This window comes from Camelina sativa, chromosome 1, assembly GCF_030686135.1.
Source record: "Camelina sativa cultivar CO46 ecotype springtype chromosome 1, ASM3068613v1".
Taxonomy (NCBI): Eukaryota; Viridiplantae; Streptophyta; class Magnoliopsida; order Brassicales; family Brassicaceae; genus Camelina; species Camelina sativa.
In genome coordinates, this window is record NC_141880.1 from 18,493,036 (window position 1) to 18,504,763 (window position 11,728).

The 11,728-nt window shown below is 36.2% G+C and overlaps 1 non-coding gene across 1 annotated transcript; it reads left to right on the plus strand.

Moving 5' to 3' along the window:
* The first annotated feature begins 388 nt into the window (after positions 1 to 388).
* On the plus strand, positions 389 to 495 carry LOC147950094 (small nucleolar RNA R71). Its single transcript, XR_015565141.1, has one exon. It is a non-coding gene; the product is annotated as a small nucleolar RNA R71 (small nucleolar RNA).
* Positions 496 to 11,728: the final 11,233 nt, after the last annotated feature.

Consider the following 11,728-nt stretch of genomic DNA (forward strand, 5'->3'; position numbering starts at 1 on the left):
TATGCACATCCTGATTGCTTGCGAACTCTCAGATTGGATTGACACCTCTTGTACTACTACAACATAAGGGGAATTGAAACACCTTGCTTTCACCATTGTTCATCACCATATCATTCATTCACATTCCATCACACACACACACAAGAAAGATACAACTTTCAAGGGCTTTCATGTCCCTCTTGTACTTGGTATCTTCCTCTCCTATAGATCGCACAGAGCGATCATATTCCTCATTGTAGTTGCCATCAGACTGAGCAAGTTCTCCACTAGGTCCCAACCTTCATCGACATCCGTGTTGAGGAAGTTACCATGGCTTGTGGTGTCCAGCAACATCCGTATCTTTGGGACCACTCCTCAGTAAAGTGTGCTCAGCAATGAAGCATTGCTGAAGCCATGATGTGGACATCGGGTAGTGTATCCCTTGAAACGTTCCCAAGCTTCACTCAACGTTTCATTTTTCTTCTGAACAAAGCCGGAAATGACATTTCTCAGCCTTGCGGTTCTGGAGTTGGAGAAGAATTTGGCCAGGAATGCCTTCTTGCACGCTTCCCAAGTGGTGATGGACTCCTTAGGGAGCGATTTCTCCCAGATGTGTGCTTTGTCTCCCAAAGACAATGGAAAAAGCCTGAGCTTGAATCCATCTTCGCTGATTCCATTGATCTTAGTGAGGCTACAAAGCCTATCAAATTCATCCAGATGATCCAATGGGTCCTCCATTGGCAATCCATGAAACTTATTACTCTGTATCATCTGGATAAGACTACTCTTGATCTCAAAATTGTTGTTCTGCACAGCTGGTGGTACAATGCCATTCCTTTGAGTGTGAGTAGTTGGAGCATCTCCTGCACCTATATTGTTCCTTGCTTGAGGAGCTGGTGGACCGTTCTGATTATTCATCGTCTCCTCAATGATTGATAGTTTTGGTTGAACTTGTTGTTATCTGAGGAGCCTAGGTCTGTCGATGTTGTCGATGAAAGGACTCAGGTTCTGGCTACCTCTGGATCATGTTTGCATGCACAGGTAGTTGTCCGAGTGTGTACACGAGGATCAACTCGATCCAGGTGATCGAGTGACGGGTCGGGTGGGTGCTCGAGTTGTACCTGAGATTCAAAACAAACGATGCGAAAGCAAACAAGTCAGTATCCGAACCAAATATAAACAAAAGAACTTGATCTAATAGGTGCTGAAATCCTAAACGTAGCAAAATGAAATCAACCAAATGGCAACGACGCCAAATTGATAGTTGAGTTTTCACCCATGGTATCAATTCCCTATGAAGTTGTAGTACAAAGGGTTACAAATCCAAATGGTTGTTTATTTCTAGCAGGAAGGATATGATCAGGACAATACAAGTCAAGCAAAGCAGATAGCGTTTTTGTTCTAACAGTCCTAAAATAAATAAAAGAAAGGAATATAAACAAAGAAACCACACGACCAAAGCAGTCGATGCAAGCAGTCGAGTACAGGATCGAGTAAGCAAATGAGATATGAACAGCTCAAGGTATTACTCGATGCAGGTTATCAAGTACCTGATCGGGTAAGTGGTCGAGTAAGTAAAGAAAATGTTCTAGACCAGTACAGATGCCTTACATGCCTCAAGTAATTATTTCCTAGACAATGAATCTCTAAAACCTTGTCACCACACTCTCGCACTAGCAACAATCAACCTCGATCACTTACCACACTCTCGCACTAGCAATATTAACAAGCAGCCATTAAGAACGATTCATTATTGTCAGTAAACTCAAACTCATCTAATCCCTTACTCAGAGTCAAGTAAACCTCTAGCATTGGCTAATTCACGCATCTCATCTACACCTCTCGGTCGCTGAAATGCCCTAGATCTAATCTCAACCTCTCGGTCTGTTGACATCATTAAGAACACCAACCTTGAAGGAAATCTATCAATCATTTACAATCAAACTAAGGCATCCTAACCGATCAAGAACACAAAATCATCTATCCCATCCCTAGAAACTTTACTACACTACTCGGACATGATAACAAGGAACAAAATAACGAAAATGAATGAAACTTGCATGGTATTAAAAGATAGAGTAGAGTAGAAAGAGTACAAGATAGAAATCTAAGAAAACTATAAAAACTATGAAATAAAAATGCAAAACGAAAAGGAAAATGTTTGAGTCGCTCAGTTCTCTCACATAAGCTCTCGCTCTCTGGTTTGAGGGTCTGCGGCGTGATCCCTCCAATGCATTTGACTAATTGTAAGAGTTGGGATGAATTTGGAGTGTTCAGACAACACTTAAACCCGCTTTATCACGAAAAGGCTAAAAACGAGAAAACATTGATTCGAAGCAGTAAACAGATTTGTTACTGTTTCTAGGGTCAGAATGTGTTAACAAACCAATGCATTTGACTAACTGTAAGAGTTTGGGATGAATTTGGAGTGTTTAGACAACACTAAAACCTGTTATACCCCAAAATCGGCATAAAACGAGAAAACAGGCTAAAACCGAGAGAAAACATTGATTCGAAGCAGTAAACAGCTATGTTACTCTTTCTAGGGTCAAAATATATAGCAATCCAATGCATTTGATTATTTATAAGAGTTCGGTTGAATTTGGAGTGTTTAGACACCACTTATACTGATTTTATCCCGGAACAGGCTAAAACCGAGAAAACATTGATTCAAAGCAGTAAACAGCTTTGTTACTGTTTTTAGTGTCAGAATGAGTGACAAACCAATGCATTTTACTAATTGTAAGAGTTTGGGTTGAATTTGGAGTGTTTAGACAACATTAAACCTTTTTTATCCCAAAACAGGCTTAAACCAAGAAAACAGGCTAAGATCGAGAGAAAACATTGATTCGAAGCAGTAAACAGTTATGATACTCTTTATAGGGTCAAAATATATAAAATCCAATGCATTGACTAATTTTAATAGTTCGGGTTGAATTTGGAGTGTTTAGACACCACTTATACCCATTTTGTCCCGAAACAGGGTAAAACCTAGAAAACATTGATTCGAAGCAGTAAACAGCTTTGTAACTGTTTATAGGGTCAGAATGTGTAACAAACCAATTCATTTGACGAATTGTAAGAGTTTGGGATGAATTTGAAGTGTTTAGACAACACTTAAACCTGTTATATCCCAAAATCGGCATAAACCGAGAAAACAGGCTAAAACCGAGAGAAAACATTGATTCGAAGCAGTAAACCGCTATGTTACTCTTTCTAGGGTCAAAATATATAGCAATCCCATGCACTTGACTATTTATAAGAGTTTAGGTTGAATTTGGAGTGTTTAGACACCAATTATACTCATTTTATCCCGAAACAGGCTAAAACCGAGAAAACATTGATTCGAAGCAGTAAACAGCTATGTTACTCTTTCTTGGGTCAAAATATGTAACAATCCAATGCATTTGACTAATTATAAGAGTTCGGGTTGAATTTGGTGTGTTTAGACACCACTTATATCCATTTTGTCTTGAAATAGGCTAAAACCGAGAAAACATTGATTCGAAGCAGTAAACAGCTTTGTTACTATTTTTAGGGTCAGAATGTGTGACAAACCAATGCATTTGACTAATTGTAAGAGTTCAGGATGAATTTGGAGTGTTTAGACAACTTTTAAACCCGTTATATCCCAAAATCGGCATAAACCAAGAAATTCGGCTAAATCCAAGAGAAAATATTGATTCGAAGCAGAAAACATTTATGTTACTCTTTCTAGGGTCAAAATCTATAAAAAACTAATGCATTTTACTATTTTAAGAGTTTGAGTTGAATTTGGAATGTTTAGACACTACTTACACCCATTTTGTCCCGGAACATGCTAAAACCGAGAAAACATTAATTCGAAGCAGTAAACAGCTTTTATACTATTTCTAGGGTCAGAATGTGTGACAGTCCAATGCATTTGTATAATTGTAAGAGTTCGGGATGAATTTGGAGTGTTAGACACCACTTTTACCCATTTTTGTCCCGAAACAGGCTAAAACCGAGAAAACAAGCTAAAACCGAGAGAAACATTGATTTGAAGCAGTAAAAAGCTATGTTACTCTTTCTAGGGTCAAAATATGTAACAATACAATGCATTTGACTAATTATAACAGTTTGGGTTGAATTTGGAGTTTTTAGAGAACACTTAAACCTGTTTTATCCCAAAACAGGCTTAAACAAAGAAAACATGCTAAAAACGAGAGAAAACATTGATTCGAAGCAGTAAACATCTATGTTACTCTTTGTAGGGTGAAAAAATATAACAATCCAATGCATTTTACTATTTATAAGAGCTTGGGTTGAATTTAGAGTGTTTAGACACCAGTTATACCCATTATGTCCCGAAACAACCTAAAACCGAGAAAACATTGATTCGAAGCAGTAAACAGCTTTCTTACTATTTCTAGGGTCAGAATGTGTGACAGTCCAATGCATTTTTCTGATTGTAAGAGTTCGGGATGAATTTGGAGTGTTTAGACACCACTTTTACCCATTTTGTCCCGAAACAGGATAAAACCGTGAAAAAATTGATTTGAAGCAGTAAACAGCTTTGTTACTATTTCTATGGTCAGAATGTGTGACAATCAAATGCATTTGACTTTTTGTAAGAGTTCGGAATGAATTTTGAGTTTTTAGACACCACTCTTACCCATTTTAACCCGAAACAAGTTAAAACCGAGAAAACATTGATTCGAAGCAGTAAACAGCATTGTTACTGTTTCTAGGGTAATAATGTGTGACAATCCAATGCCTTTGACTAAGTGTAAGAGTTGGGATGAATTTGGAGTGTTTACAAAACACTTAAACCCGTTTTGTCCCGAAAAAGGATAAAACCGAGAAAACATTGATTCGAAGTAGTAAACAGGGTTGTTACTGTTTCTAGGGTCAGAATGTGTAACAAACCAATGCATTTGACTAATTGTGACAGTTTGGGATGAATTTGGAGTGTTTAGACAGCACTTAAACCTGTTATATCCCAAAATCGGCATAAACCGAGAAAAAACATTGATTCGAAGCAGTAAAAAGCTATGTTACTCTTTCTAGGGTCAAAATATATAACAATTCAATGCATTTGACTAATTATTAGAGTTTGGGTTGAATTTGGAGTGTTTAGACACCAATTATACTCATTTTGTCCCGAAACAGGCTAAAACCGAGAAAACATTGATTCGAAGCAGTAAAAAGCTATGTTACTCTTTCTTGGGTCAAAATATGTAACAATCCAATGCATTTGACTAATTATAAGAGTTCGGGTTGAATTTGGTGTGTTTAGACACCACTTATACCGATTTTATCTTGAAATAGGCTACTACCGAGAGAACATAGATTCGAAGCAGTAAACAGCTTTGTTACTATTTCTAGGGTCAGCATGTGTGACAAACCAATGCATTTGACTAATTGTCAGAGTTCGGGATGAATTTGGAATGTTTAGACAACTTTTAAACCCGTTATATCCCAAAATCGGCATAAACCAAGAAATTAGGCTAAATCCAAGAGAAAATATTGATTCTAAGCAGAAAACATTTATGTTACTCTTTGTAGGGTCAAAATATATAACAATCCAGTGCATTTAACTATTTATAAGAGTTTGAGTTGAATTTGGAATGTTTAGACACTACTTACACCCATTTTGTCCCGAAACAGGCTAAAACCGAGAAAACATTGATTCGAAGCAGTAAACAGCTTTGTTACTATTTTTAGGATCAGAATGTGTGACAATCAAATGCATTTGACTTATTGTAAGAGTTCGGAATGAATTTGGAGTGCTTAGACAACACTCATACCCATTTTGTCCCGAAACATGCTAAAACCGAGAAAACATTGATTCGATGCAGTAAACAGCATTGTTACTGTTTCTAGGGTCATAATGTGTGACAATCCAATGCATTTGACTAAGTGTAAGAGTTGGGATGAATTTGGAGTGTTTAGACACAACTTTTACCCATTTTGTCTCGAAACAGGCTAAAACCGAGAAAATAATGTAAAACGGAGCGTAAACAGCTATGTTACTCTTAATAGGGTCAAAATATATAACAATCCAACGCATTTTACTATTTATAAGAGTTTGGGTTGAATTTGGAGTGTTTAAACGCCTGTTATACCCATTTCGTCCCGAAACAGGCTAAAACTGAGAAAACATTGATTCGAAGCAGTAAACAGCTTTGTTACTATTTTTAGGGTCAGAATGTGTGATAATCAAATGCATTTGACTTATTGCAAGAGTTCGGAATGAATTTGGAGTGCTTAGACAACACTAATGCCCATTTTGTCCCGAAACAGGATAAAACCGAGAAAACATTGATTCGAAGCAGTAAACAAGTTTGTTATTATTTCTAAGGTCAGAATGTGTAACAAACCAATGCATTTGACTAATTGTGAGAGTTTGGGATGAATTTGGAGTGTTTAGACAACAATTAAACTTGTTATATCCCAAAATTGGCATAAATCGAGAAAAAGCATTGATTCGAAGCAGTAAAAAGCTATGTTAATCTTTCTAGGGTCAAAATATATAACAATCCAATGCATTTGACTAATTATAAGAGTTTGGGTTGAATTTGGAGTGTTTAGACACTAATTATACTCATTTTGTCCCGAAACAGGCTAAAACCGAGAAAACATTGATTCGAAGCAGTAAACAGCTATTTTACTCTTTCTAGGGTCAAAACATGTAACAATCCAATGCATTTAACTAATTATAAGAGTTCGGGTTGAGTTTGGTGTGTTTAGACACCACTTATACCCATTTTGTCCCGAAACAAGCTAAAACCAAGAAAACATTGATTCGAAGCAGTAAACAGCTTTGTTACTATTTCTAGGGTCAGAATGTGTGACAGTCCAATGCATTTTTCTAATTTTAAGAGTTCAGGATGAATTTGGAGTGTTTAGACACCACTTTTACCCATTTTGTCCCGAAACAGGCTAAAACCGAGAAGACATTGATTCGAAGCAGTAAACAGCTTTGTTACTGTTTCTATGGTCAGAATGTGTGTCAATCAAATGCATTTGACTTATTGTAAGAGTTTTAGCCTGTTTTCTCGGTTTTAAACATTGATTCGAAGCAGTAAACATCTATGTTACTCTTTTTAGGGTCAAAATATTTAAAAGTTTGGGGTGAATTTAGATTGTTTAGACACCAGTTATACCCATTAAACCTGTTTTATCCCAAAACATGTTTAAACCAAGAAAACAGGCTAAAACAGAGAGAAAACTTTGATTCGATTCAGTAAACAGCTGTGTTACACTTTCTAGGGTTAAAATATGTAACAATACAATGCATTTTATCCCAAAATAGGTTAAAACCGAGAAAACATGCTAAAACCGAGAGAAACATTGATTTGACTAGTTTGAATAGTTTGGGTTGAATTTGGAGTGTTTAGACACCACTTATACCCATTTTGTCCTGAAACAGGGTAAAACCTAGAAAACATTGATTCGAAGCAGTAAACAGTTTTGTTACTGTTTATAGGGTCAGAATGTGTAACAAACCAATGCATTTGACTAATTGTAAGAGTTTGGGATGAATTTGGAGTGTCTAGACAACACTAAAACCTGTTATATCCCAAAATCGGCATAAACCGAGAAAACAGGCTAAAACCGAAAGAAAACATTGATTCGAAGCAGTAAACAGCTATGTTACTCTTCCTAGGGTCAAAATATATAGCAATCCCATGCATTTGACTATTTATAAGAGTTCAGGTTGAATTTGGAGTGTTTAGACACCACTTTTACCGATTTTATCCTGGAACAGGCTAAAACCGAGAAAACATTGATTTAAAGCAGAAACAGCTTTGTTACTGTTTCTAGTGTCAGAATGTGTGACAAACCAATGCATTTGACTAATTGTAATAGTTCGGGATGAATTTGGAGTGTTTAGACAACACTTAAACCCGGTATATTCCAAAATCGGCATAAACCGAGAAAACAGGCTAAAACCGAGAGAAACATTGATTCGAAGCAGTAGACATCTATGTTACTCTTTTTAGGGTAAAAATATTTAAAATTTTGGGGTGAATTTAGATTGTTTAGACACCAGTTATACCCATTAAACCTGTTTTATCCCAAAACATGTTTAAACCAAGAAAACAGGCTAAAACAGAGAGAAAACTTTGATTCGAATCAGTAAACAGCTGTGTTACACTTTCTAGGGTTAAAATATGTAACAATACAATGCATTTTATCCCAAAATAGGTTAAAACCGAGAAAACATGCTAAAACCGAGAGAAACATTGATTTGAAGCAGTAAAAAGCTATGTTACTCTTTATAGGGCCAAAATATGTAACAATTCAATGTATTTGACTAATTATAGCAGTTTGGATTGAATTTGGAGTGTTTAGACAACACTTAAACTTGTTTTACACTAAAACAGGCTTAAACCGAGAAAACAGGCTAAAACCGAGAGAAAACATTGATCTGAAGCAGTAAACAGTTATTATATTCTTTATAGGGTCAAAATATATAAAAAGCCAATGCATTTGACTAATTTTAATAGTTCGGGTTGAATTTGGAGTGTTTAGACACCACTTATACCCATTTTTTTCTGAAAGAGGGTAAAACCTAGAAAACATTGATTCGAAGCACTAAACAGCTTTGTTACTGTTTCTAGGTTAAAAATGTGTGACAGTCCAATGCATTTGAATAATTGTAAGAGTTCGGGATGAATTTGGAGTGTCTAGACAACACTTAAACCCGTTTTATCTCGAAACAGGCTAAAACCGAGAAAACATTGAGTCAAAGCAGTAAACAGCTTTGTTACTTTTTTTAGGGTCAGAATGTGTGACAGTCCAATGCATTTTTCTAATTGTAAGAGTTTGGGATGAATTTGGAGTGTTTAGACACCACTTTTACCCATTTTGTCTCGAAACAGGCTAAAACCGAGAAAATTTGATTCGAAGTAGTAAACAGCTTTGTTACTGTTTTTAGGGTCAGAATGTGTGACAATCAAATCCGTTTGACTTATTGTAAGAGTTTGGAATGAATTTGGAGTGCTTAGACACCACTTATACCCATTTTGTCCCGAAACAGGCTAAACAACTTTGCTACTGTTTCTAGGGTCGGAATGTGTGACAATCGAATGCATTTGACTTGTTGTAAGAGTTTGGAATGAATTTGGAGTGTTTAGACACCACTGATACCCATTTTGTCACGAAACAGGCTAAAAACTAGTATACGTTGATTCGAAGCAGTAAACAGCTTTGTTACTGTTTCTATGTTCATAATGTGTGACAGTCTAATGAATTTGACTAATTGTAAGAGTTTGGGATGAATTTGGAGTGTTTAGACAACACTTAAACCCGTTTTATCCCGAAACAGGCTAAAACCGAGAAAACATTGAGTCAAAGCATTAAACAGCTTTGTTACTATTTCTAGGGTCAGAATGTGTGACAGTCCAATGCATTTTTATAATTGTAAGAGTTCGGAATGAATTTGGAGTGTTTAGACAGCACTTTTACCCATTTCATCCTGAAACAGGCTAAAACCGAGAAAACAAGGTAAAACTGAGAGTAAACAGCTATGTTACTCTTTATAGGGTCAAAATATATAACAATCCAATGCATTTTACTATTTATAAGAGTTTTGGTTGAATTTGGAGTGTTTAGACACCAATAATACCCATTTTGTCCCGAAACAAGCTAAAACCGAGAAAACATTGATTCGAAGCAGTAAACATCTTTGTTACTGTTTTTAGGGTAAGAATATGTGACAATCAAATGCATTTGACTTATTGTAAGAGTTTGGAATGAATTTGGAGTGCTCAGATACCACTTATATCCATTTTGTCCCGAAACATGCTAAAACCGAGAAAACATTGATTCGAAGCAGTTAACAGCGTTGTTACTATTTCTAGGGCCAGAATGTGTGCAGTCCATTGCATTTGTCTAATTGTAAGAGTTCATGATGAATTTGGAGTGTTTAGACACCACTTTTACCCATTTTGTTCCGATACAGCCTAAAACCGAAAAAATATTGATTCGAAGCAGTAAACAGATTTGTTACTGTTTCTAGGGTCAGAATGTGTAACAAACCAATGCATCTGACTAATTGTAAGAGTTTGGGATAAATTTGGAGTGTTTAGATAACACTTAAACCAGTTTTATCCCAAAACAGGCTACAACTGAGAAAACATTGATTCGAAGCAGTAAACAGCTTTGTTACTGTTTCTAGGGTCAGAATGTGTGACAATCCAATGCATTTGACTTATTGTAAGAGTTTGGAATGAATTTGGAGTGTTTAGACACCATTGATACCCATTTTGTCCCGAAACAGGCTAAAAACTAGTAAAAATTGATTCGAAGCAGTAGACAGCTTTGTTACTGTTTCTAGGTTCATAATGTGTGACAGTCCAATGCATTTGACTAATTGTGAGAGTTCAGGATGAATTTGGATTTTTTAGACAATAGTTAAACCCGTTTATCCTGAAAGAGGCTAAAACCAAGAAAAAATTGATTCGAAGCACTAAACAGCTTTGTTACTGTTTCTAGGGTCATAATGTGTGACAAACCAATGCATTTGACTAATTGTAAGAGTTCGAGATGAATTTGGAATGTTTAGACTACACTTAAACCCGCTTTATCCCGAAACAGGCTAAAACCGAGAAAACTTAGACACCACTATACCCATTTTATCCCGAAACAGGTTAAAACCAAGAAAACATTGATTCGAAGCAGCAAACAGCTTTGTTACTATTTCTAGGGTCAGAATGTGTGACAGTCCAATGCATTTGACTAATTTTAAGAGTTCGAAATGAATTTTGAGTGTTTAGACTCCACTTTTACCCATTTTGTCCCGACCCAGGCTAAAACCGAGAAAACATTAATTCGAAGCAATAAAGAGCTTTGTTACTGTTTCTAGGGTCAGAATGTGTGACAATCAAATGCATTTGACTTATTGTAAGTGTTCGGAATGAATTTTGAGTGTTTAGAAACCACTTATACCCATTTAGTCCCGAAACAAGATAAAACCGAGAAAATTTTGATTCAAAGCAGTAAACAGCATTGTTACTGTTTCTAGGGTCAGAATGTGTGACAATCCAATGCATTTGACTAATTGTAAGAGTCGGGATGAATTTGGAGTGTTTAGACAACACTTAAACCCGTTTTATCCCGAAGCAGGCTAAAACCAAGAAAACATTGAGTCAAAGCAGTAAACAGCGTGGTTACTATTTCTAGGGTCAGAATGTGTGATAGTCCAATGCATTTTTCTAATTGTAAGAGTTTGGGATGAATTTGGAGTGTTTAGACACCACTTTTACCCATTTTGTCCCAAAATCGGCATCAACCGAGAAAACATGCTAAAACCGAGAAAACATTGATTCGAAGCAGTAAACAGCTTTGTTATTGTTTCTATGATCAGAATGTGTGAAAATCAAATGCATTTGACTAATTGTAAGAGTTCAAGATGAATTTGGAATGTTTAGACTACACTTAAACCCGCTTTATCCCGAAACAGGCTAAAACCGAGAAAACTTAGACACCACTAATATCCATTTTGTCCCGAAACAGGTTAAAACCAACAAAACATTGATTCGAAGCAGTAAACAGATTTGTTACTATTTCTAGGGTCAGAATGTGTGACAGTCCAATGCATTTGTGAAACTGACTTTCTTTGTGGTGTATGAATGAATGATGTATGGAATGATGATGTATGGAATGAATAGAAGTCAGGGTGTTTCAATTCCCCTTATGCAGTTGCAGTATAAGAGGTGTCAATCCTATCTGAGAGATTGTGAACAATTAAGATGTGCATATGAGTCTAAGTCAAGCC